Source organism: Bufo bufo, chromosome 7 (assembly GCF_905171765.1).
Source record: "Bufo bufo chromosome 7, aBufBuf1.1, whole genome shotgun sequence".
Lineage (NCBI taxonomy): Eukaryota > Metazoa > Chordata > Amphibia > Anura > Bufonidae > Bufo > Bufo bufo.
This window is the reverse complement of record NC_053395.1, coordinates 198,341,874-198,368,911: the sequence shown is the minus strand read 5'-3', so window position 1 is coordinate 198,368,911 and position 27,038 is coordinate 198,341,874. Positions and strand designations below refer to the sequence as shown.

Below are 27,038 nucleotides of genomic sequence, written 5' to 3'. Positions count from 1 at the left end.
TACAATGCACGCTCCAGAAAGAAGGCGTAAGGTACGATGTCACTGATGGCGCCCTGGCTGCGACTGACCAGTTTGGTGATCTCATCAAATGGCCGCAGAAGTCTGCATGCGTCGCTTATGAGCAGCTACTGGAGTGGTGAAAAGAAGCCAAGCTCCCCAGAACCTGTCCTGCTGCAGAGGTCGTACAGGTAGTCGTTAATAGCACGTTGCTGCTGGAGCAGCCTATCAAGCATATACAAGGTGGAGTTCCAGCGCGTCGGGCTGTCACAAATCAGACGTCTAATGGGTAGGTGGTGTCACCGATGAACGCCAGCAAGGCGAGCCATGGCCATGTAAGATCTTCTAAAATTGCCAGAGATTTTCCTGGCCTGCCGCAAGACGTCCTAGACCCTGGGGTATTTGGCAACGAATCGCTGCACGACTAAGTTCAGGACGTGTGCCATGCACGGCACGTGTGTCATTTTGCCCTGTTTCAGCACGCTCAGCAGATTGGCACCGTTGTTGCACACCACTTTACCAACTGTCAAATTGAACGGGGTTAGCCACTGATCAGCCTGTGACTGCAGAGCTAAAAGCAGTGCAGGACCGGTGTGGCTCTTGGCTTCCAAGCACAACAGCCGCAACACAGCATGGCAAGGTCTCACCTGGCACGTCAAATAGATTGTGGGGAGCTTGGGGGGGTGCAGCAGAAGAGGCGGTAACAGTGGAAAAGGAGGAGTCAGCCGAGGAGGAGACGGAGGATGGAGTAGGAGGAAGAGAAGAAGAGGCAGGCCTGCAAGCAATCCGTGGCGGTAACACCAAATCCACACGGGTACCACGGGTTACATGCTAGAAGGCCGTCAGAAGGTTCACCCAGTGGTCAGTAAAAGTTATGTACCTTCCCTGCCTGTGTTTGCTAGACCATGTGTCTGTGGTCAGATGTATCTTGGCGCCGACACTGTGTGCCAGAGATATAATCACTTGCCGCTGAACGTGGCCATATAGCTCAAGGATGCCCTTCTGTGAGAAATATTTCCTTTCGGGACCTTCCATTGGGGTGTGCCAATGGCCACAAATTTTCTAAAGGCCTCAGAGTCCACCAGTTTATATGGCAATAGTTGGCGGACTAGCAGTTCCGACAAGCCAGCGGTCATTTGTTGGGCAAGAGGGTTATCTGCTGTCAACAACTTTTTACGCTAGAACATTTAAGCCACGGAAGCCTGCCTTCTGCCAGATGAACGGCACAGTGGAAGGTGGAGTGGAGAACAAATGAGAGGAGAAGGAGAAGAGGCAGGACGTGGAGCACCGGGAGTGTGGATTTGTGGGTTCGGATGGCGTTGCTCTCACTGGGCGCGGTGATGGGAGGCCAGGTGCCTTCTTAAGGCGGTCGTCCCTAGGTGAGTGTTGGGCTTACCGCGACCTATGCGTTGACAGCACAGGCTGCAGATGGCAACACTATTGTCAGCAGATGACATGTTAAAAAAAAAAGCCCACACTGCGAAGCCATGTGCCGGCGTCCTGGGAGCGCAAGATGTGACCGTGCATGGTGGATGGCTCGCTCCAGATACATTTGTAGTCTACTTTTTGCCTCCGGTGCACTGCGAGTTCTGCCTGCTTCACCTCCCTATCTGCTGCTCCGTCTCTCCCTCTGAACTCCCCTCCTCTTCCTCTCTTGTGGGCACCAACGTGACGTCCATCGACACATCATCATCGTCACCTTCACCACCACTGATATTAATGATCTCGGAGTAGGCAGCAACAGCGGGGACCACCCTCCTTGGGCTGATCTTGGTACTGTCGTCAGACTGCTGGGTGGCGGCCTTTGCTATCTCCTCTTCCTCATCCGATGATAAGAATGGCTGCGCATCGGTAAGGTCTGGAAATGGATGGGAAAATAATTCCTTTGACTCGAGTGGAGGGGCTATGGTGGTGGTTGTGGTGTCTTTGGGGGTGCACACAGCAGAGAGTGAGGAGGGTGCAGATACAGAGGATGAGGAGGGTGCAGAAGCGGAAGGCTGAGTGAGCCACTCAACCAACTCTGGTGCGTCCTTTGAAGTTATCGCACGCGCCTTCTCCAATTTCCCACTTAGGCTCCGGCCTGGTGCACCTGCCCGACCCCTACCATCCCTGTGGAACGACCTGCCTTTTCTTCTGCCTGTCATTTTCAAAATGACCCTGTGCCAAAGTCCCTAGAGAATAGCAGTATTTGTGGCAGCAGGTATATCACAGGCCTCAATCAATATTTCGTGGAAGCAGGAATATCAATCCCCTTAATCAGTATTTTGTGGAAGCAGGTATATCGCACCACTCAATATGTATTTTGTGGAAGCAGGTATATCAAACCCCTTAATCAGTATTTTGTGGAAGCAGGTATATCAATCCCCTTAGTCAGTATTTTGTGGAAGCAGTTATATAGAACCCCTTAATATTTTATGAAAGCAGGTATATCGCACACCTCAATCAGTATTTTGTGGAAGTAGGCATATAGAACCCCTTAATCAATATTTGGAGGAAGCCGGTATATTGCACCCCTTAATTAGTATTTTGTGGAAGCAGGTATATCAAACCCATTAATCAGTATTTTGTGGAAGCAGGTATATTGCACCCGTTGCAAATAGCTGTTCCAATAGCGCTTGTCCCTCTATATACCTGCAGTATCACAGCAGAACCGCACACAACTGCTGCACAATACAAATGCACTATAATATACTTTCTATGTTAGAAAGTATATTATAAGTATATCACACCTATCGATAGCACACCTATACCAGTCTTTAAAAGGACTTTTGTGGCCCTATTAGCTAGCGTTTGGTGTCCCTAACAGCCTGTCCCTGCTTCACAAAGCAACCTCTCTCTACACTGGCAAAACACAGAATGTAAAATAGTTGCCATTAGGTTCTGTTATAGGGTGGGGGTGTATCCATGTGCTGAAACGTCTCAATTGGCTGTCCTGTCCCACCTGATGGATGTGTCATGGGTCAAAGTTCGGCGCAATGCAAAAGAATATGGTGCATGCGAACATCGCCATAGGTTTGCATGTTGGGCGAATCCCAAACTAGCAAAGTTCGCAACGGAACGACTGCCGGGTGAACCAGAAGGCAATCTCTATTGTTAAAAGTTCAAACCTTGGCTATAGGGTAGCGACATCCACAAGGTGGCACTACAGAGGCAGCTTTCTTTCTTTTGAAAGGGAGCTGATCTGCAGATCCTTTTCCCATGGGGCATTGCATGGCCATTAAAGGGTAATTCACACATTGAAAATTTGTTCTGGAATTTCAGTTGCAGTATTCACACCGAAATTCTGCAACAAGGTACAGTACAATGTCAGTGAATGGGATTTTATCAAACCTCATTCCCTTACTGTAAAAAATCTGCTATGGAATGAAGATATATTGTCGATTTTCAAGTCAACAGCATGCTCTATGGATTTTTTATAATCCAGCATGAAAAACTAGTTACTTTAGTAATTTACTTCGGGTCACAAAAATACTCCCGTTCAGAGACAATCTCTTTACTTCATTATATTGGTGCCCCCTAGTGTTAAATCTGTATAATAATGTGCATGTCCACCTACTGAGGTGGTCACTAGGGATGAGCGAATCGACTTCGGATGAAACATCTAAAGTCGATTTGCATAAAACTTCGTACAGTGTTAGAATGTATTGACTCCAATGAGCTGTGTCGCGAGACCTTGCGTAATAACTTCATAAATTAATTTGTACTGTAAAAAAAACATTCCCGAACTCTGGTTCGGTTCCAATGAAGTTATTACGCGAAGTCTCGCGAGACTTCCTAAAGCAATAACTTCAGCTCATTGGAGCCAATACATTATAATACTAGCAGGAGCTCCGTACAGTATACAAACCATTTTTTTTTTGCAAATCGACTTCGGTTGTTTCATCCGAAGTCGATTCGCTCATCCCTAGTGGTCACACACGCTCAGTTCCATTCATCAACTGCCACCAGCCATATTTTCTGTTAGAACCCAGAACAGTTAAGCGTCATTCCCACATCAGTGTTCGGTCAGTGATTTCCATCAGTGATTGTGAGCCGAAACCAAGATTGGAGCCTCCACAGACATAAGGTATAAGGGAAAGATCTGCACCTGGTTTTGGCTTACAATTACTGATGGAAATTATTGAGGAAAACACTGACGTGTGAAAGAGGCATTATAGGGAGAGAGCAGCAGCAGAAAAGACATGCCCCCGAGAAAGGACATGCCCACTGAGCTGTAATCAAGAGAGAGCTGCCGCAGAAAAGGCTTGTCCCCTGAGCTGTGATCGAGAGAGAGCTGCCGAGAAAGGACATACCCACTGAGCTGTGATCGAGAGAGAGCTGCCGCAGAAAGGGCATGTCCCCTGAGCTGCTTGAAATAAAACTAGCAGACCAATTGGAGCAATAAATGTGGAGATCTCTGGATCCATGTCGATTCGCTCATCCCTAGTGGTCACACACGCTCAGTTCAATTCATCAACTGCCACCAGCCATATTTTCTGTTAGAACCCATAACAGTTAAGCGTCATTCACACATCAGTGTTTGGTCAGTGATTTCCATCAGTGATTGTGAGCCGAAACCAGGATTGGAGCCTCCACAGACATAAGGTATAAGGGAAAGATCTGCACCTGGTTTTGGCTTACAATTACTGATGGAAATTATTGAGGAAAACACTGACGTGTGAAAGAGGTATTATAGGGGGAGAGCAGCAGCAGAAAAGACATGCCCCCGAGAAAGGACATGCCCACTGAGCTGTGATCGAGAGAGAGCTGCCGCAGAAAGAACATGTCCCCTGAGCTGTGATCGAGAGAGAGCTGCCGCAGAAAGGACATGCCCACTGAGCTGTGATCGACAGAGAGCTGCCGCATAAAGAGCATGTCCCCTGAGCTGTGATCGAGAGAGAGCTGCCGCAGAAAGGACATGCCCACTGAGCTGTGATCGAGAAAGAGCTGCCCGCAGAAAGGGCATGTCCCCTGAGCTGTGATCGAGAGAGAGCTGCCGCAGAAAGGACATGCCCACTGAGCTGTGATCAAGAGAGAGCTGCCGCAGAAAGGGCTTGTCCCCTGAGCTGTGATCGAGAGAGAGCTGCCGAGAAAGGACATGCCCACTGAGCTGTGATCGAGAGAGAGCTGCCGCAGAAAGGGCATGTCCCCTGAGCTGCTTGAAATAAAACTAGCAAACCAATTGGAGCAATAAATGAGGAGATCTCTGGATCCATGTGAGGTACAGGACAGGTTCTATCTTTGTTAGAAAGAGACTGTCATGTACTATGTGATATTTTTTGTCTGACTTTTACTTTTTACATTAATCATGGGATAAGCCCTTTAATAATTAATTTGGTAATTCTTTTAAAAATATCAATCACTGTTAACAAAAATCTGACCTTGAGATCTATTCTTATGTTGTGCCATTCCTTTATTATTTCTACTAGAAGTTATGAATGAATTGCTAGCAGTCTGCAGTAAGGGTACAGAGGGGCGGTAACCAGTTGGGGGGGTGTCCTTGCACAGTCTGACATTAGAAGCACTGACTGGATAATGTCAGACTGTGTAGGTACACCCCTCCCCCCCAACTGGTTGACACCTATCTGTACCCTTACTGCAGACTGCTAGCAATTAATTCATGACCTTGTAGCAGGAATAATACAAGAATGGTGCACCATAGAGCCATACGAATAGATGCTCCAGAATTGTTATTACACAGGGAGTGCATGTAGCTACTCAAACAGGCGTGGGGTAAAGTCAGGAGTGGTGAAAGGTCCTCTTTAACCACCTCAGCCCCCAGTGCTTAAACACCCTGAAAGACCAGGCCACTTTTTACACTTCTGACCTACACTACTTTCACCGTTTATTGCTCGGTCATGCAACTTACCACCCAAATGAATTTTACCTCCTTTTCTTCTCACTAATAGAGCTTTCATTTGGTGGTATTTCATTGCTGCTGACATTTTTACTTTTTTTGTTATTAATCGAAATTTAACGATTTTTTTGCAAAAAAATGACATTTTTCACTTTCAGTTGTAAAATTTTGCAAAAAAAAACGACATCCATATAGAAATTTTGCTCTAAATTTATAGTTCTACATGTCTTTGATAAAAAAAAATGTTTGGGTAAAAAAAAAATGGTTTGGGTAAAAGTTGTAGCGTTTACAAACTATGGTACAAAAATGTGAATTTCCGCTTTTTGAAGCAGCTCTGACTTTCTGAGCACCTGTCATGTTTCCTGAGGTTCTACAATGCCCAGACAGTACAAACACCCCACAAATGACCCCATTTCTGAAAGTACACACCCTAAGGTATTCGCTGATGGGCATAGTGAGTTCATAGAACTTTTTATTTTTTGTCACAAGTTAGCGGAAAATGATGATTTTTTTTTTTTTTCTTACAAAGTCTCATATTCCACTAACTTGTGACAAAAAATAAAAAGTTCTATGAACTCACTATGCCCATCAGCGAATACCTTGGGGTCTCTTCTTTCCAAAATGGGGTCACTTGTGGGGTAGTTATACTGCCCTGGCATTCTAGGGGCCCAAATGTGTGGTAAGGAGTTTGAAATCAAATTCTGTAAAAAATGACGAGTGAAATCCGAAAGGTGCTCTTTGGAATATGGGCCCCTTTGCCCACCTAGGCTGCAAAAAAGTGTCACACATCTGGTATCCCCGTACTCAGGAGAAGTTGAGGAATGTGTTTTGGGGTGTCTTTTTACATATACCCATGCTGGGTGAGATAAATATCTTGGTCAAATGACAACTTTGTATAAAAAAAATGGGAAAAGTTGTCTTTTGCCAAGATATTTCTCTCACCCAGCATGGGTATATGTAAAATGACACCCCAAAACACATTCCCCACCTTCTCCTGAGTACGGAGATACCAGATGTGTGACACTTTTTTGCAGCCTAGGTGGGCAAAGGGGCCCATATTCCAAAGAGCACCTTTCGGATTTCACTCGTCATTTTTTACAAAATTTGATTTCAAACTCCTTACCACACATTTGGGCCCCTAGAATGCCAGGGCAGTATAACTACCCCACAAGTGACCCCATTTTGGAAAGAAGACACCCCAAGCTATTCCGTGAGGGGCATGGCGAGTTCCTAGAATTTTTTATTTTTTGTCACAAGTTAGTGGAAAATGATGATTTTTTTTTTTTTTTTTTTCATACAAAGTCTCATATTCCACTAACTTGTGACAAAAAATAAAAACTTCCATGAACTCACTATGCCCATCAGCGAATACCTTGGGGTCTCTTCTTTCCAAAATGGGGTCACTTGTGGGGTAGTTATACTGCCCTGGCATTCTAGGGGCCCAAATGTGTGGTAAGGAGTTTGAAATCAAATTCTGTAAAAAATGACGAGTGAAATCCGAAAGGTGCTCTTTGGAATATGGGCCCCTTTGCCCACCTAGGCTGCAAAAAAGTGTCACACATCTGGTATTGCCGTACTCAGGAGAAGTTGAGGAATGTGTTTTGGGGTGTCTTTTTACATATACCCATGCTGGGTGAGATAAATATCTTGGTCAAATGACAACTTTGTATAAAAAAATGGGAAAAGTTGTCTTTTGCCAAGATATTTCTCTCACCCAGCATGGGTATATATAAAATGACACCCCAAAACACATTCCCCACCTTCTCCTGAGTACGGAGATACCAGATGTGTGACACTTTTTTGCAGCCTAGGTGGGCAAAGGGGCCCATATTCCAAAGAGCACCTTTCGGATTTCACAGGTCATTTTTTACTGAATTTGATTTCAAACTCCTTACCACACATTTGGGCCCCTAGAATGCCAGGGCAGTATAACTACCCCACAAGTGACCCCATTTTGGAAAGAAGAGACCCCAAGCTATTCCGTGAGGGGCATGGCGAGTTCCTAGAATTTTTTATTTTTTGTCACAAGTTAGTGGAAAATGATTATTTTTTTTTTTTTTTTTTCATACAAAGTCTCATATTCCACTAACTTGTGACAAAAAATAAAAACTTCCATGAACTCACTATGCCCATCAGCGAATACCTTGGGGTCTCTTCTTTCCAAAATGGGGTCACTTGTGGGGTAGTTATACTGCCCTGGCATTCTAGGGGCCCAAATGTGTGGTAAGGAGTTTGAAATCAAATTCTGTAAAAAATGACGAGTGAAATCCGAAAGGTGCTCTTTGGAATATGGGCCCCTTTGCCCACCTAGGCTGCAAAAAAGTGTCACACATCTGGTATTGCCGTACTCAGGAGAAGTTGAGGAATGTGTTTTGGGGTGTCTTTTTACATATACCCATGCTGGGTGAGATAAATATCTTGGTCAAATGACAACTTTGTATAAAAAAATGGGAAAAGTTGTCTTTTGCCAAGATATTTCTCTCACCCAGCATGGGTATATATAAAATGACACCCCAAAACACATTCCCCACCTTCTCCTGAGTACGGAGATACCAGATGTGTGACACTTTTTTGCAGCCTAGGTGGGCAAAGGGGCCCATATTCCAAAGAGCACCTTTCGGATTTCACTCGTCATTTTTTACAAAATTTGATTTCAAACTCCTTACCACACATTTGGGCCCCTAGAATGCCAGGGCAGTATAACTACCCCACAAGTGACCCCATTTTGGAAAGAAGACACCCCAAGCTATTCCGTGAGGGGCATGGCGAGTTCCTAGAATTTTTTATTTTTTGTCACAAGTTAGTGGAAAATGATGATTTTTTTTTTTTTTTTTTCATACAAAGTCTCATATTCCACTAACTTGTGACAAAAAATAAAAACTTCCATGAACTCACTATGCCCATCAGCGAATACCTTGGGGTCTCTTCTTTCCAAAATGGGGTCACTTGTGGGGTAGTTATACTGCCCTGGCATTCTAGGGGCCCAAATGTGTGGTAAGGAGTTTGAAATCAAATTCTGTAAAAAATGACGAGTGAAATCCGAAAGGTGCTCTTTGGAATATGGGCCCCTTTGCCCACCTAGGCTGCAAAAAAGTGTCACACATCTGGTATTGCCGTACTCAGGAGAAGTTGAGGAATGTGTTTTGGGGTGTCTTTTTACATATACCCATGCTGGGTGAGATAAATATCTTGGTCAAATGACAACTTTGTATAAAAAAATGGGAAAAGTTGTCTTTTGCCAAGATATTTCTCTCACCCAGCATGGGTATATATAAAATGACACCCCAAAACACATTCCCCACCTTCTCCTGAGTACGGAGATACCAGATGTGTGACACTTTTTTGCAGCCTAGGTGGGCAAAGGGGCCCATATTCCAAAGAGCACCTTTCGGATTTCACTCGTCATTTTTTACAAAATTTGATTTCAAACTCCTTACCACACATTTGGGCCCCTAGAATGCCAGGGCAGTATAACTACCCCACAAGTGACCCCATTTTGGAAAGAAGAGACCCCAAGCTATTCCGTGAGGGGCATGGCGAGTTCCTAGAATTTTTTATTTTTTGTCACAAGTTAGTGGAAAATGATGATTTTTTTTTTTTTTTTTTCATACAAAGTCTCATATTCCACTAACTTGTGACAAAAAATAAAAACTTCCATGAACTCACTATGCCCATCAGCGAATACCTTGGGGTCTCTTCTTTCCAAAATGGGGTCACTTGTGGGGTAGTTATACTGCCCTGGCATTCTAGGGGCCCAAATGTGTGGTAAGGAGTTTGAAATCAAATTCTGTAAAAAATGACGAGTGAAATCCGAAAGGTGCTCTTTGGAATATGGGCCCCTTTGCCCACCTAGGCTGCAAAAAAGTGTCACACATCTGGTATTGCCGTACTCAGGAGAAGTTGAGGAATGTGTTTTGGGGTGTCTTTTTACATATACCCATGCTGGGTGAGATAAATATCTTGGTCAAATGACAACTTTGTATAAAAAAATGGGAAAAGTTGTCTTTTGCCAAGATATTTCTCTCACCCAGCATGGGTATATATAAAATGACACCCCAAAACACATTCCCCACCTTCTCCTGAGTACGGAGATACCAGATGTGTGACACTTTTTTGCAGCCTAGGTGGGCAAAGGGGCCCATATTCCAAAGAGCACCTTTCGGATTTCACAGGTCATTTTTTACTGAATTTGATTTCAAACTCCTTACCACACATTTGGGCCCCTAGAATGCCAGGGCAGTATAACTACCCCACAAGTGACCCCATTTTGGAAAGAAGAGACCCCAAGGTATTCGCTGATGGGCATAGTGAGTTCATGGAAATTTTTTTTTTTTGTCACAAGTTAGTGGAATAGGAGACTTTGTATGAAAAAAAAAAAAAAAAAAAAAATCATCATTGTCCACTAACTTGGGACAAAAAATAAAAAATTCTAGGAACTTGCCATGCCCCTCACGGAATACCTTGGGGTGTCTTCTTTCCAAAATGGGGTCACTTGTGGGGCAGTTATACTGCCCTGGCATTTTCCAGGGGCCCTAATGTCTGGTAAGTAGGTAAATGACCTGTGAAATCTGAAAGGTGCTCTTTGGAATGTGGGCCCCTTTGCCCAGCTAGGCTGCAAAAAAGTGTCACACATCTGGTATCTCCGTACTCAGGAGAAGGTAAGGAATGTGTTTTGGGGTGTCATTTTACATATACCCATGCTGGGTGAGAGAAATATCTTGGCAAAAGACAACTTTTCCCATTTTTTTTATACAAAGTTGGCATTTGACCAAGATATTTATCTCACCCAGCATGGGTATATGTAAAATGACACCCCAAAACATATTCCCCAACTTCTGCTGAATACGGAGATACCACATGTGTGACACTTTTTTGCAGCCTAGGTGGGCAAAGGGGCCCAAATTCCTTTTAGGAGGGCATTTTTAGACATTTGGATACCAGACTTCTTCTCACGCTTTGGGGCCCCTAAAATGCCAGGGCAGTATAAATACCCCACATGTGACCCCATTTTGGAAAGAAGACACCCCAAGGTATTCAATGAGGGGCATGGCGAGTTCATTGAAAAAAAAAATTTTGGCACAAGTTAGCGGAAATAGATTTTTTGGATTTTGTTCTCACAAAGTCTCCCTTTCCGCTAACTTGGGACAAAAATTTCAATCTTTCATGGACTCAATATGCCCCTCAGCGAATACCTTGGGGTGTCTTCTTTCCAAAATGGTGTTATTTGTGGGGTGTTTGTACTGCCCTGGCATTTGAGGGTCTCCGCAATCATTACATGTATGCCCAGCATTAGGAGTTTCTGCTATTCTCCTTATATTGAGCATACGGGTAATGAGATTTTTTTTTCCGTTCAGCCTCTGGGCTGAAAGAAAAAAATGAACGGCACAGATTTCTTCATTCGCATCGATCAATGTGGATGAAAAAATCTCTGCCAAAAAAAGAAAAAGGAGGGGAAAGGCGTCTGCCAGGACATAGGAGCTCCGCCCAACATCCATACCCACTTCAGCTCGTATGCCCTGGCAAACCAGATTTCTCCATTCACATCAATCGATGTGGATGAATAAATCATTGCCGGGATTTTTTTTTTTATATATACAAAGTGTTTGCCAAAGTATATGAACACCGCCACCTCCTCAGCTCATATGCCTCGGCAAACATATCTTTTACTGCAGAGGAGAAATCTCGTCTTGCAGCGCCGCATACACCGACTTGCGTGTAATCTGACAGCAGCGCAATGCTTCTGTCCGAATGCACATCAGTGCTGCAGCTGGTCGATCGGTTGGTCCACCTGGAAGGTAAAAAAAACAAAACAAAAAAGAAAAAACCAGGCCGCAACGCAATAACTTTATTAACTGTTGAACAGAACATAGAAACTTTTTTTAAACTTTTTTAACTGAACGTTTAACTTTTTTACTTACCGGTATTTTTTTTTTTGTTTAGTTTTTTTTACCTTTATAGAGCAAACCTCTCCTTCCCCATGGGACAATGTGCAAAGCGCAAATCGCCCAAAGATGTGGCGAAGTACGTTATGCACTTTATCCCAGGTGAAAGGAGAGGTTTGCAGCAGCTGTGAGAGAAAGGGCCCTAATAGCCCTGTGTGCCTGTCCTGGTGAGATGTGATCCCTATGCTAGGTGTACCTGTGTGTGGTACTTCCGGAAACACTCACCATAGCATAGGGCAGGGTGGTCCGGACAGTCAGGACAGAAATAGCGGGTGTCACGCCTTATTCCACTCCTGCTACAGACATTTTTTTCGGGGTGGCGGTTGGGTTGAGGTACCAGCAACGACACTGGGGAAATGTCGCTCGTGTAGACGGCTAACTACACTGGTGGATGGGGCCACGGAACCTCCCGGATAAATGAGGTTCTCGATGATCTCTTCCTGGAATTTGAGGAAGGATCCTGTTCTCCCAGCCTTACTGTAGAGAACAAAACTATTATAGGCAGCCAATTGAATTAAATATACAGACACCTTCTTATACCAGCGTCTGGTTCTGCGGGAAACTAAATAGGGAGCCAACATCTGGTCATTGAAGTCCACCCCTCCCATGAGCGCATTATAGTCGTGGACTGAGAGGGGCTTTTCAATGACACGGGTTGCCCTTTCAATTTGGATTGTCGTGTCTGCGTGAATGGAGGAGAGCATGTAAACGTCACGCTTGTCTCTCCATTTCACCGCGAGCAGTTCTTCGTTACACAAGGCAGCCCTCTCCCCCCTTGCAAGACGGGTGGTTACAAGCCGTTGGGGGAAGCCCACGCGACTAGTTCGCGCGGTGCCACAGGCGCAAATCCGTTCTAGAAACAAATGCCTAAAGAGGGCCACACTTGTGTAAAAATTGTCCACATAAAGATGGTACCCCTTGCCGAATAAGGGTGACACCAAGTCCCAGACTGTCTTCCCACTGCTCCCCAGGTAGTCAGGGCAACCGACCGGCTCCAGGGTCTGATCTTTTCCCTCATAGATCCGAAATTTGTGGGTATAGCCTGTGGCCCTTTCACAGAGCTTATACAATTTGACCCCATACCGGGCACGCTTGCTTGGGATGTATTGTTTGAAGCCAAGGCGCCCGGTAAAATGTATTAGGGACTCGTCTACGCAGATGTTTTGCTCGGGGGTATACAAATCTGCAAATTTCTGGTTGAAATGGTCTATGAGGGGCCGAATTTTGTGGAGCCGGTCAAAAGCTGGGTGGCCTCTGGGACGGGAGGTGGTGTTGTCGCTAAAGTGCAGGAAACGCAGGATGGTCTCAAATCGTGTCCTGGACATAGCAGCAGAGAACATGGGCATGTGATAATTCGGGTTCGTGGACCAATATGACCGCAATTCATGCTTTTTAGTTAGACCCATGTTGAGGAGAAGGCCCAGAAAAATTTTAAGTTCGGAAACTTGGACTGGTTTCCACCGGAAAGACTGGGCATAAGAGCTTCCCGGGTTGGCGGATATAAATTGTGTGGCATACCGGTTTGTCTCTGCCACGACTAAGTCCAAGAGCTCCGCAGTCAAGAACAGCTCAAAAAATCCCAGGGCCGAACCGATTTGAGCCGTCTCAACCCGAACTCCAGACTGGGCGGTGAAAGGGGGAACTACAGGTGCGGCTGAAGTTGGTGACTGCCAATCAGGGTTTGCCAGCACCTCAGGGATTCTAGGGGCTCTACGGGCCTGTCTGCGCGGTGGCTGCGACGGGGTAACTAGTGCACGTGCCACCGTACCAGCTTCAACTGCCCTTCTGGTGCTCGCCACGTCACCATGTTGTACGGCAGTGCTGGTACTAGGTCCAGGAAGGGCTGCGCTGCTGGTGTATGCCTCACCACGTGATCCGGCAGCGACAGCCCCACTCTGCTGCTCTTGAAGCGGATCCTGCATAACCTGTGGTCTAGCGACACGGGGCCGGGTACGCCTGGTGCTGCCAGGGACCTCCACCTCCTCGTCCGAACTTTGGGTCAGAGAGCCACTGCTTTCCACAGGTTCATATTCTGACCCGCTAGATTCGTCAGATGAGGGTTCCCACTCCTCATCCGACTGGGTCAGAATCCTGTAGGCCTCTTCAGAAGAATACCCCCTGTTTGACATTTTGGACTACTAAATTTAGGGGTATTCCCTGAGACTACCCAAGAAAAAAAGCAAGCCTGTCTTACAAAGGGGAGGCTAGCGAAGTACCGGAGGCCGCTGCGGTTGATAAAAAATATCAAAACTGATTTTTTTATCGCCGCAGTGCGTGTAAAATGAATGTGCAGTGATCAAAAAACAAATTTTTTTTTGTCACTGCGGTGGGGCGGGCGTGGGTGAACGCACGTGTGGGCGACCGATCAGGCCTGATCGGGCAAACACTGCGTTTTGAGTGGAGGGCGAACTAAAGTGACACTAATACAATTATAGATCTGACCGTGATCAGTTTTGATCACTTACAGATACTATAAAAGTACAAATGCTGATTAGCGATACGCTAAACAGCGAATAAAAGTGACTGCGGTGCGGTGGGCTGGGCGCTAACTGACGCTAACTACCTAACCAAGGGGCCTAAACTATCCCTAAAACCTAACAGCCAATACTAGTGGAAAAAAAAGTGACAGTTTACACTGATCACTTTTTGTCTTTCACTAAGTGATTGACAGGGGGCGATCAAGGGGTTAATTAGGATGATGGGGGTGATGGAAGGTGATCAGGGGCTAAGGTGTAGTGTTGGTGGGTACTCACAGTGATCTCTGCTTCTCTGCTGGATCCAACCGACGAAAAGGACCAGCAGAGAAGCAGAGAAGCCATATAACAGATCATATTTACTAATATGATCTGTTATCTGGCTTCTGATTTGATTTTTTGAAAATCGCCAGCCTGCCAGCCAATGATCGTTGCTGGCAGGCTGGTGACGAAATACTTCTTTAACTTTTGCCGGCCCGCGATGCGCATGCGCGGGCCGGCAATGCACGAAATCTCGCGTCTCGCGAGAGGACGCACCGGCGCGTCCACCCAGAACAACAGGACCGCCGCAAAGACGCAATCCTGCGTACGGCGGTCCTGAGGAGGTTAAGCCTCTCTTAGGCACCAAAACTGTAGTGTGACTGCTACTGCTGCACCACTTATGTTCATTGATATGAACTTATATATTCATTAAAACAATTTTTTTTTATACACAACAGTCCAAATGATACACTATGTAACACATTTTACATATTCAAAAACATCTGCTGATACTCCCTCCAAATCAGCCTCATACACAAAAGGGAATTCAGGAAACATCAAACAATCTGGATGCTTGTTATCGACAACCGCTATGCTGAACGTTACAAAGAAAGCCTTATTTAAAGGACATCGCTTGAGTAGCTGCTCTTTAAAGTGTCGAGATTTTGGACGTTTTACAGTTTCTCTGGATTTTTTATATATTTTTTTATTCCTTTAAATCTCTGCCCTTTTTATGCTGCGCTGAAATGTTTAAAGATGGCCTTTCAAAGTACTAATTGCAAGAAGTCTTATCAATGGAATGCAAAGTAGCATTAGCTGAACTCCATCCCTCTGAATTCTACACCAGGGTAAAAGGGCAAACCGTTCAGTCTCTCGCATACTTGGCTAGCTGCCCGCCTATCGGCAAACCTAACTGGACACTGGTTAACATCATGCTTGTGGTTTTGTCGGACTAGAGAAATGCCTACATTGCAGATGGAGTAAAAATACAACCTATATTGGAAATCAAAAAAGAGGAAATATTTGGTGTTCAGAATATGAATAATAGCTAAGGGTACTTTCACACTAGCGTTTTTTTCTTTTCCGGTGTTGAGTTCCGTAACAGGAGCTCAATACTGGAAAAAAACAGATCAGTTTTATCCTAATGCATTCTGAATGGAGAGCATTCCGTTCAGGATGCATCAGTTCAGTCCCTCTTACGTTTTTTGGCCGGAGAAAATACCACAGCATGCTGCAGTTTTCTCTCCGGCCAAAAATCCTGAACACTTGCTGGAATGCCGGATCCGGCATCAATTTCCATTGAAACGTATTAGTGCCGAATCCGGAATTAAGTGTTCCGGCAAAACTGATCTGGTTTTCCTTTCTGCGCATGCGCAGACCTTTAAAAATGCAAAAAAAAAAAAGTAACGGATCAATTTTTCCAGATGACACCGGAGAGACGGATTCGATATTTCAATGCATTTGTCAGACGGATCTGCATCCGGATCCGTCTGATAAATGCCATCCGTTTGCGTCAGGATTTCCAGAACTGCCTGCCGGAATCCTATGCCGCAAATGTGAAAGTACCCTAACGAAGACAGACACTCAGGCTCCACTATCAAAAATTCTATCCACCCAACACACCATTCTTGGGAAATTAGCAATTTCTGATGTTTCAGTCTTCTGACATGTGTATTCCCTTTGTCTGATTGGACAGTGCGCCTGTGTGTAGAGGCACACCCCAATCCGGTAGCACCCAGTTGTCAATTTATAGTTAGCACTGGTGCCTTGCAGCGCTGGGGTCCTAGGTTCGAATCCGACCAAGGACAACATCTGCATAGAGTTTGTATGTTCTCCCCATGTTTTGTGGGTTTCTTCTGGGGACTCCAAAGAGGCCCAGATTTACTAATGTATCTGCCTAGAATCTGTCTAAAAAGTGGTGGAAATTGGCCCAATTTGGTGCAACTAGGGTTTCTACAATTTTTTCCAACTCAAGAAGGGGGTGGGGCATGTCCTTATGGGAAAGAGCATGGCTTAAAGGGGTTGTGCAAAAATAGAGGGGGGGGGGGGGAAGATTGGCAAAACCCCCCACTTGGCCAGACCTGTAAAGGTAAGATGAATTACCTGCTTCCCGGCACTGGCTCCCCACACCAGCCTAGGTGCCATAACCGCACTTTAGCTGATATTAGTTTATTGCATATTCCCATCAGTCATTTACATTTCAAAGCATACAATTAGTCAGTGGATGAAACCGGTAGGTTGGGCATTCTAATCATCTACAGAGTATATGATTTATGCAGAATGTCCTGTTTCATATTTTGTCAAACAGGAAGCTTTATGAATCTTAATGTATGAAAGGAGGTAGGTTTCCAGTCGGATTGGGGGGAAGTAGAGAATCCCTTTTATGTTTAATGTGCATAATAAGACCCTGCCAACAACTTTAAACAAATAAAGAATATGACGCAGCGTGAGGTCTTGTTAGGAGTCTTCAAGGAGAGGAGCATGAATAATTACTGGAGCCACATAATTGTCTCATTCTAGGAAAAATATTCATAGCCAAAGACAAGGGTAATTAAATTTTCGAGACAGCATTTGGCATTCAAGTATGAGACGAATGATGTCCCTCAAACACAGGATGCGCCCAGATATTTTAGGTGCTACTTAAAGATGCTATTTTGTCTCTGGATGGAAAAATTCTAAAATTCATCATATATGAATTTACTAATTTAAAGAAAATGTGTGATCAGAAAATAACTTGTTGTTTAAAAATCACTTTGTGTTTTTTTTTATTCTTCCATGTCACTATGTACATTTAAAACACCATCTATAATATTTTTCAGACTATAAGACGCATGCCCCCCCCACCCACCCCAAACGCCAGGAAAAAATGTTGGTGTGTCTTATAGTGCGAATGATAATGACGGCTTCCATTACGGAAGTGGTCATCACCATGCAGGAAGCACAGGGAGTGGTGAGAGAAGTGCTGCTCTGTAAGTATTCACCGCTCCCTGGTCTTCTTTCAGGCACCCAACTGCTCGTGTCCTGACTGCATACAGCATCAGGACATAATATACTTAAGCACGCACTATGACCTGACACTGTGCGACGTCACGTCACAGTACATGACCAGACTGGCAGAAGACCAGCGAGTGGTAAGTGTCTGATCTGAGGTCTGATGGAGTTTGGGGGTCTTATTTGAAGTCTGAGGAGCACTGTGGCTATGATGGGGGTCTGATGTGAGGTCTAAGGAGGAATGTGGGTCTTATCTAAGGTCTGAGGAAGAATGGGGGTCTGATGAGTGTCTTTTCTGAGTAGGGTTGTTGCGGGTATCAAATTTTCGATACTCAATTGATACTTTTGTCCGGTATCGACCTCGATACCAGGATTTGACAATTTTCGATACTAGGCTTCGCTATTGCGCAGCCTAATATCACAGCATGGAGTGCGCTCCGTTTTCTCCTCAGCAGCACAGGGGAGAAGGAGTCACTCTCTCCCTCCCCCTGTTTCGTCGCTGTCACCAATGAGGAAAGAGGGGGCGAAGGAGGGGCAGGGGCACTGCGCCACCAATAAAAGTTAAATAGGACCTTTCATTGGTCCGAACATTGTAAAGTAACCATAAGGCTGTGTAGAGCGGCGCCCAGGATCTCCCTAAACTTACTATTATTCCAGGGCGCCGTTCTGTTAGTCCGCTATTTCCCTCGGTATTTTCGGTCTCTTGGTAAAACTGGGAGGAGCCTGCCCTTTTTCTCCCTGGGCGTTCCTTCTCCCAGGCTGTAGCTCTGTCCAATCGCAGAGCAGAGCTCACAGCCTGGGGGGTTTTTGTTTTTTTTCTCCCAGCCCCGGAATAATAGTAATAGTAATAATAACGGAGCCCTGGAATAATAGTAAGTGCAGGGAGATCCCTGGGCGCCGCTCTATGTAGCCTGCTAACTTAAAGTCCGGACCCATGAAAGGTCGTCTTTAACTTTTAATACAGGAGGCAGGTGCCGACAGCAGAATCACATAGCCGGCAACCTGCCTCTGACAGAGAGCTGCGATCAGCGGCAGTTAACCCCTCAGGTGTGGCACCTGAGGGGTTAACTGCCACTGATCTGCTGCCGGCACCCGCCTCCTGTATTAAAGGTTAATTATCATTGGTGGCGCAGTGCGCCCCCCCTCCTCCCCAGTATTAAAATCACTGGTGGCAGTGGCCACAGGGTCCCCTCCCCTTCTCATTGGTGGCAGTGGCAGCTTCTGATCGGAGCCCCAGCAGTGTAATCCTGGGGCTCAGATCGGTTACCATGGCAACCTAATAGAGCTCTATCAGGGTGACTAGGACAAGGGATCAAAAGATCCCAGGTTCTAGCCCCTAAGGGGGGAAATAGTTATTAAAAAAAAATTAAAAAAAGTTTTAAAAAAAATGGCACCAAAATATTAAGTATAAATCACCCCCTTTCCCAATTTTACATATTAAATATAAATATAAATAAATAAACACATCACATATTGCCACGTCCAAAAAGTCCAAACTATTAAAATATTAAAAAAATCTATGCTGTGAACGCCGGAACAGAAAAATAAATAAATAAAAACTGCGCCATTCATAATTTTTTTAAATGCGGAATGCACGTGGCATTTTTGGAGTTTTATTTTTTTCACGTGGTATAAAATGGTATCGAGTATCGCAATACTTTTTTATGGTATCGAAACCGAATCAAAAATTTGGTATCTGATGAAAAAAAAAAATAATAATTTTGAATTACTTTCCTCCTCTATATCCTAGGTGCATCTTATGGTTATGTGTGTCTTATGATCTAAAAAATACCGTATATAATTCTAAAATTTTTACACTGGCCACTAGGTCTAACAATAGATCATGTTTGTTGTACTTGTGTTGTTTTATATTACGTATGTGTAAACTCTCTTAGATGTACAGCATCCTGGAATTATTGGTGCTTTCAAATAAATAATAATAATCATTCCCTGTTCTGTACAGGTAACTTTTCAGTAGCTATCTCGTTACCATCAGAGGCAGAATTACAATGACAAGCAACACCTCTGTATAGATAACACAGGATCCACCAATTCACAATAGGTGATATCACAGCTTATTAGTTGTATAGAGTGACATGGAAATATATATACTGTATAGAATGACATGGAAAATTTGACAAAAATTCTTTAAAAATGTTTCACATAAAAACATGATTTAAACAATATATTAGGGACTTCTTATACCTAAAAATAGGTTTTTCATCTAACCTGTGGAGAAATAACACTTCCAGCAATACTTACCCTTCCATTCAATACTTATCCTTCTGCCGATACTACAATCTCACCATGGGTCACGTGATCGCCCAATAGGCTATGGGCCTATGCTTACTGGGTGTCTGCTGGTCCCTAGTTCCTGGTCTCTACACAAAGGAAATGCACCCTCAGCCAATCACACAGGGACCCGCCTCAGCAAGAAAGCAGAGTAGGCATTTCCTGTGTGTTGAGGTGGCACAAGGAAGTAGAGACCAATGTGGACGTGGTAGGCATTGGATACAGTAGTTGAGGGAGAACAGTGAGGCGAGTATAGACTTTTTTTAACCCACTCTGAAGACTCCTCCAGTAGTTTTGGAGAAAACCTGGATAACCCCTTTAAAGAAGGCTGGCCACTTTCTGGTTACTGTTGACCGCCTATGTGGCACTTTCTAATATTGTATTTGTAGTGCACTAGTGCAGGGATATTTGCTTCTCCTCTACCAAGTCATCAAATCATTCCTTTATTTCACTTTAAAGGGTTAACTTGCATTGACTTATACTGTTTAATACTGTGAATCAGCATTTTATATATATGTTGTCATATAAATTCTGCTCATTTGCATCATATTTGCACAGCACTGTGGAAAGGGTTAATGAACACAGAGGCTTTTGTGACTTTCTAGCTAATAATGAGAAGTTGATAAGTTTCCATAGCTACCATAAGGTTTAAAGAAGAGCATGTGTTGGAGGGGAAAAGCCAGACTTGTTTACCACCAAAACCAGACAGACTGACCTTTTAAATGCCAGGTGCTGCTATTATGCCTGAAAACTTGTTTTTCTCTGGAAAAACTGCTGTGTAATGGCCTTTGAGTATCATTGAAGCTCTAATGCAAGTCTATGAGAGAGAAAAGTGCAACATTGTATTTGTTTGTGCTGAGTTTCTCCACTTCACCCTTCCCACTAGAAGGTTCTAGTTCACCTAGAAACTGTATATAAGGAGAGCAGCCAGAGCCTCTAGTGTTCTGCAGTTAGGAAACAGTGCTTAGAAGAGGAGACTCTGCCAGACTACTTGAGTGACCATAAGAAGATGCTTAGATGGGGATACTCTGCCACAGACCCTGGGCCACCAGCCTTTCGTCAGGGTATCATCCTTGTGAGAGAGAGAGGGATAACTAGCTCAGGCCTTTTCTCAGCATAAACCCTTCGTCTGCCAGGGAGGAGACTGGAGAAGTCAGCCCTATGCCTCGTCTGTATAGTTTTTGTTGAGGAAGGGTTGAGACGTATGCATATATATCCATGCATGCCTGCAAACACGTGCGGGCATGTATGGTATATATATGCATACATTAACCACCGCATCATGGGGTGATGTGCGCAGATGTGCCCAGCATCTGCGCACGTCTGCCCATGGTGATCCCCAGGGGCTCATGGTGGCCCCTGTGGGAAATATGTGGTCCCTGGAAGCTATGCCCCCTTATAATCCCCCTTATATTAGTATATATATGTGCCCCCTTATATGTGTCCCCTTATAGTTAGTATATATTTCCTGTATGACCGTGTATATATTGGCCCTGTATGGCAAGTGGGGATATATGCATGTCCCCTGTATGTGATGCCCCAGATATATGCGAAGGTGTGTGTATATATAGATATGTGTGTATGTATTTGCACACGTGGCTATGTATATACACTTATGTCAGCATGACAGTATGTATGTGGGCTTATTGCTGCCCATTCATACCCCCGGTTTTGTATGTGTATGTGTTTATAGATGTGCCCCAAGCATCTGTGGATATATATATGTATATATGCAATTCCAACTGTTATCAACAGAGTTGTTTAGAGAAAAACTTGTGCTGATAGCCTGTAGGATAACAGCTGATTAGCATCTAGTCCCCTTTTGTTCAGGCCCAAAGCAATCAGACTCTTTGGCACCGTATGTGAGGGGACCTTCTAACCAGAGACATCAAAAACCTGTTTTCTGCCCCATGGCTAAACTAAGGCACACTATGATGTCACATGCCTGAGGAAGGAGGAGGGGGCTGTTTTGGGGCTATAATAACCCAAACCGGACAGAGGTGGGCTCTCTTGCAACCAGACTAGAATCAGACACACATGGGAGAGAGCAGCTCCATGATGACCACCGGGAACGCTAAAAGGCCTAAGTATACCTGTGTAGCCCCTACCTACCCCTCACATATCACCCCTGGTCCTGTAACCCCTATATTTGTGTCCCTGATGTGCACCTTGGGCCCTGATTCAACCCCTATCCCACCAACGATTAACCCTTTCCCTGTCAGGCATTACCCCTGGTAGTTACCCTGGTCCCTGTGTGCTGGTAACCCCTGATGGACCCTGGTCCCTGCCTACTGTGCACCCTGGCTACCCTTGCCCCTGAAACCCCTGATATACCCTTTCCCTACCCTGATTAACCCCTGGTGGTAACCCCTGCTTAAACCCTGCCGCACACCCCCCCTTACTGTACACTTGCAGGGTATTTAGCCCCTGCATTGCTGTACAGTTCTGATATTATCCCCATTGTTAACCCTTTGTGTTTGTGGTCGGCTTACACCCCTGTAAGGCCACCGTTAACCCTCGGCGTACCCCATAGGGATAGTATAGAACTAGATAGGTGGGCTGTTAATATTGTATGTGTGAACTGTATAGTTAGTTGATGGGTGGAATTGGGAATGTGTAGTGTAGTTTAGGATTGTATATTTAGTGCTGTATTGTTAGTGCGCATGCAGCTAGTGTAGCGATCAGTGTAAAGCATAGCGAAAGTATTGTTGTTATATAAAGGCATTAATAGGCGGAGTTATCAATAGACGGCTCCTCCCATTTATGAATATTAATTATTGATATTTGCATAAATATTGGTGATTAATATTCCCCCTTTACAGTTTTGTACCTGAATTCCTCCAGTAAAGAAGCACAATGGCTTACTGCAGACCCCGACTCTCTGGATTTATTTCTCATCGGGGTGCACCACACTTTACCATCCCTTCTGGAGAACAGCAACAAGTGGTGACACCTCAACAGTGTCCGGGGGACCCAGCGTAGCGTTGGGGCCACTCCAAATCTGGCCACTGCACATTTGTTGAAATTCTGTGCCGTTTTATATATTTCATAAGATGTGCCCCTTTATTTGGTAAGTCTTTCATGCTTTCCACACAGAGGTACAAAAATATAGTAACTGGAAATCTAACCACAAGGTCAGAATTCAATATTTTTTTAGCTTCTTAGTGGTACACATCAGGCAATGCAAATGCACAATATTTCCCATGAACATCTCTTGAAATCAGTGGCATACAAAGAGAATGGCAAGGATCAAACCAGGTCCCCCACACAGGACAGAAGGGTTTCTGCCTAAACCCTTTTCAATGACCCTTGGGCCATTTTCCCTCTGCCTCATTTGCTAAAAGTTGTTCCTTCAGAGGTTAGAGTCCTGACCAAGTTTTCACCTCCAGTAGAAGAGGAGATTATTCCAACTAAGACTGGGCCCCCTCTTGCCCCGCGCCCCATAGCAGTCGCATGGTCTGTCGCTATGGTAGTTACGCCCCTGCTTGAAATTCTTGGTAATCATGAACTTATTGTGACCAAACCTTTATTTCTATAGTCAGAGGATAACCTGTACCCAAATTTGATACGGTATATACTGTGGGAGAAAAATGGCAGTGCGTCTTATAAAGTGAATAATATTGAGCGCTTCCATTATGGAAGTGCTCACTAGTATGCAGTAAGTGTGGGGAGCCGGGAGTGAGGTGCTACGAGCACTGCCTGAACTCAACCCCTTCTCTCTGGTCTTCCTCCCTGGGGCCGCGCAGCACTGTCCTGACTGCCTACAGCTTCAGGACGTAGTGCACACCATGACCTAACATTGTACAGTCAGGTCACAGTGCAGCGCGGGCCGCAGAAGACCAGAGTTTGTGACTGCAGGCGATGCTACCAGACCTGCATAAAAGCGCAGAGCAGGAGAGGTAAGTTAACTAATTTATTTTAAGGTCTGATCTGAGGTCCAATGTGGGTTCTGACATAGAAGTCTGATATGGGGTCTGACATAGAAGTCTGATACAGGGGTCTGAACTGAGGTCCTGATATGGGAGTCTGATCTGAGGTCTGATGTGAAGATCTGATATGGGGGTCTGATGTGAGCATCTGATATGAGGGTCTGATGGGAGGATCTGATATGAGCATCAGATATGGGGGTCTGATTTGAGGTCTGATTTTTTTCTTAGTTTCCTCCTCTAAAACCTAGGTCTTATAAACTTAAGGTCTTATAAAGCAAAAAATACGGTAAGTGATAGGTATGTGATAGGAGCTGAAATATCCAGTAGCTGTGGAGATGAGACTTAAGGACTAGAAATGGCCTTGTGGTTCACCCGGCAGTTGTTCAGCGGTGAACTTTGCGAGTTCGCAACTCACCGAACATGCGAACATATGGTGATGTCAGTCGGCGCCATATTCTTTTGCATTGTGCCGAACTTTGACCAATGACACATCCATCAGGTGGGACAAGACAGCCAATTGAGACATTTCAGCACATGGACACACCCCCACCCTATCACAGAACCCGATCTGGCAGCCATTTTACATTCTGTGTTTTGCCAGTGTAGGGAGAGGTTGCTTTGTGGAGCAGGGACAGGCTGTTAGGGACACCAAATGCTAGCTAATAGGGCCATAAAAGTCCTTTTAAGGACTGATATGGGTGTGCTATTGATTGGTGTGATCTATTGAGGGGTGTGAGATACTTATAATATACTTTCTAACATAGAAAGTATATTATAGTGCATTTGTATTGTGCAGCAGTTGTGTGCGGTTCTGCTGCGATACCGCAGCTATACAGTGGGACAAACGTTATTGGAACAACTAATTGCAACGGGTGTGATATACCTGTTGCCCCATAAAAACTGATTGAGGGGTGTGATATACCTATAATATACTTTCTAACATAGAAAGTATATAGTGCATTTGTATTGTGCTGCAGTTGTGCGCAGTTCTGTTGCGATACCGCAGCTATATAGAGGGACAAGCGCTATTGGAACAACTATTTACAACGGGTGTAATATCTGTTGCTCCCCAAAAAACTTATTGAGGGGTGTGATATACCTTCCTCCACAAAATACTGATTGAGGGCTGCAATATACCTGTTGCCCCAAATAAACAGGATGGTGTGATATAACTGTTGTGGCAAAAAAAATAATTGAGGGCTATGATATACCTGCTTCCACAAAATACTGATTAAGGGGTTCGATATACCTGCTTCCACCAAATATTAATTGAGGCCTGAGATATACCTGCTTCCACAAAATACTAATTAAGGGGATTGATATACCTGCTGCCACAAAATACTGATTAAGGGGTTCGATATACCTGCTTCCACCAAATATTAATTGAGGGCTACGATATACCTGCTTCCACAAAATACTGATTAAGGGGTTTGATATACCTGCTTCCACAAAAAATTTATTGAGGCCTGCGATATACCTGCTTCTACAAAATGCTGATTAAGGGATTGATATACCCGTTTCCACAAAATACTGATTGAGGCCTGCGAGATACCTGCTTCCACAAAATACTGATTAAGGCGTTTCGTATACCTGCTTCCACAATATATTGATTGAGGCCTGCAATATACCTGCTTCCACAAAATACTGATTAAGGGGTTTGATATACCTGCTTCCGCCAAATATTGATTGAGGCCTGCGATATACCGGCTTCCACAAATACTGCTCTTCTCTAGGGACTTTGGCACAGGGTCATTTTGAAAATGACAAGCAGAGGAAGAGGCAGGCCGTTCCGCAGGAGTGGTAGGGGTCGGGCAAGTGCACCAGGCCAGAGCCTAAGTGGGAATTTGGAGAAGGCGCGTGCGATTACTTCAAAAGGACACACCAGAGTTGGCTGAGTGGCTCATTCAGCCTTCTGCACCCTCCTCATCCTCTGTATCTGCACCCTTCTCACTCTCTGCTGTGCGCACCCCCACAGACACCACCACAATAGCCCCTCCACTTGAGTCAGATAAATTATTTTCCCATCCATTCACAGACCTTAACGATGAACAGCCATTCTTGACATCGGATGAGGAAGAGGAGGTAGCAACGGCCGCCACCCAGCGGTCTGACGACAATACCCAGATCAGCCCAAGGAGGGAGGTCCCCACTGTTTCTGCCTACTCCGAGATCTCAAATGTCAGTGGTGGTGAAGGTGGCGATGATGACGTGTCGATAGACGTCAAGTGGGTGCCCACAAGAGAGGTAGAGGAGGGGAGTTCAGAGGGAGAGACGGAGCAGCAGAGAGAGAGGAAAAGGAGGAGGAGAAGCAGGCAGAGCTCGCAGGGCACAGGAGGAAAAAAGCAGACTGCAAATGTATCTGGAGCAAGCCATCCACCATGCATGGTCACTTCTGGTGTTCCCAGGACGCCGGCACATGGCTCCGCAGTATGGGCTTTTTTTAACGTGTCAGCTGCTGACAATAGTGTTGCCATCTGCAGCCTGTGCTGTCAACGCATAAGTCGCGGTAAACCCAACACTCACCTAGAGACGACCGCCTTAAGAAGGCACCTGGCCTCCCATCACCCAGCCCAGTGGGAGCAACGCCGTCAGAACCCACAAAGCCACACTCCCGGCACTCCACGTTTTGCCTCTTCTCCTTCTCCTCTCTCCTCCCATTTGTTCTCCACTCCACCTTACACCGCGCCGATGTCGCGTTCATCTGGCAGAAGGCAGGCTTCCGTGGCCCAAATGTTCTAGCGTAAAAAGTTGATGACGCCAGATAACTCTCTTGCTGACCGCTGGCTTGTCGGAACTGCTAGCCCGCCAACCATTGCCATATAAACTGGTGGACTCTGAGGCCTTTAGAAAATTTGTGGCTATTGTCACACCGCAATGGAAGGTGACTAGAAGGAAATATTTTCCCCAGAAGGGCATTCCAGAGCTATATGGCCACGTTCAGCGGCAAGTGAATATATCTCGGGCACACAGTGTCGGTGCCAAGATACATCTGACCACAGACACGTGGTCTAGCAAACACGGGCAGGGAAGGTACATAACTTTTACTGCCCACTGGGTGAACCTTCTGATGGCTGTCAAGCATGTAACCCGTGGCAACCGTGTGGATTTGATGTTACCGCCACAGATTGCATGCAGGCCTGCCTCTTTTTCTCCTCCTCCTACTCCATCCTCTGTCTCCTCCTAGGCTGACTCCTCCTTTTCCACTGCTACTGCCTCTTCCGCTGCATCCCCCAAGCTCCCCAGAACCTATTCGATGTGCCAGGTGAGACGTTGCCATGCTGTGCTGCGGCTGTTGGGCCTGGAAGCCAAGAGCCAC

The 27,038-nt window shown here is 45.2% G+C and overlaps 1 long non-coding RNA gene across 1 annotated transcript; it reads left to right on the top strand.

The window, feature by feature from the left end:
* On the top strand, positions 1-27,038 carry LOC121008889. The gene is made up of 3 exons (XR_005780634.1): positions 1-240; positions 12,016-12,019; positions 27,028-27,038. It is a non-coding gene; the product is annotated as an uncharacterized LOC121008889 (long non-coding RNA).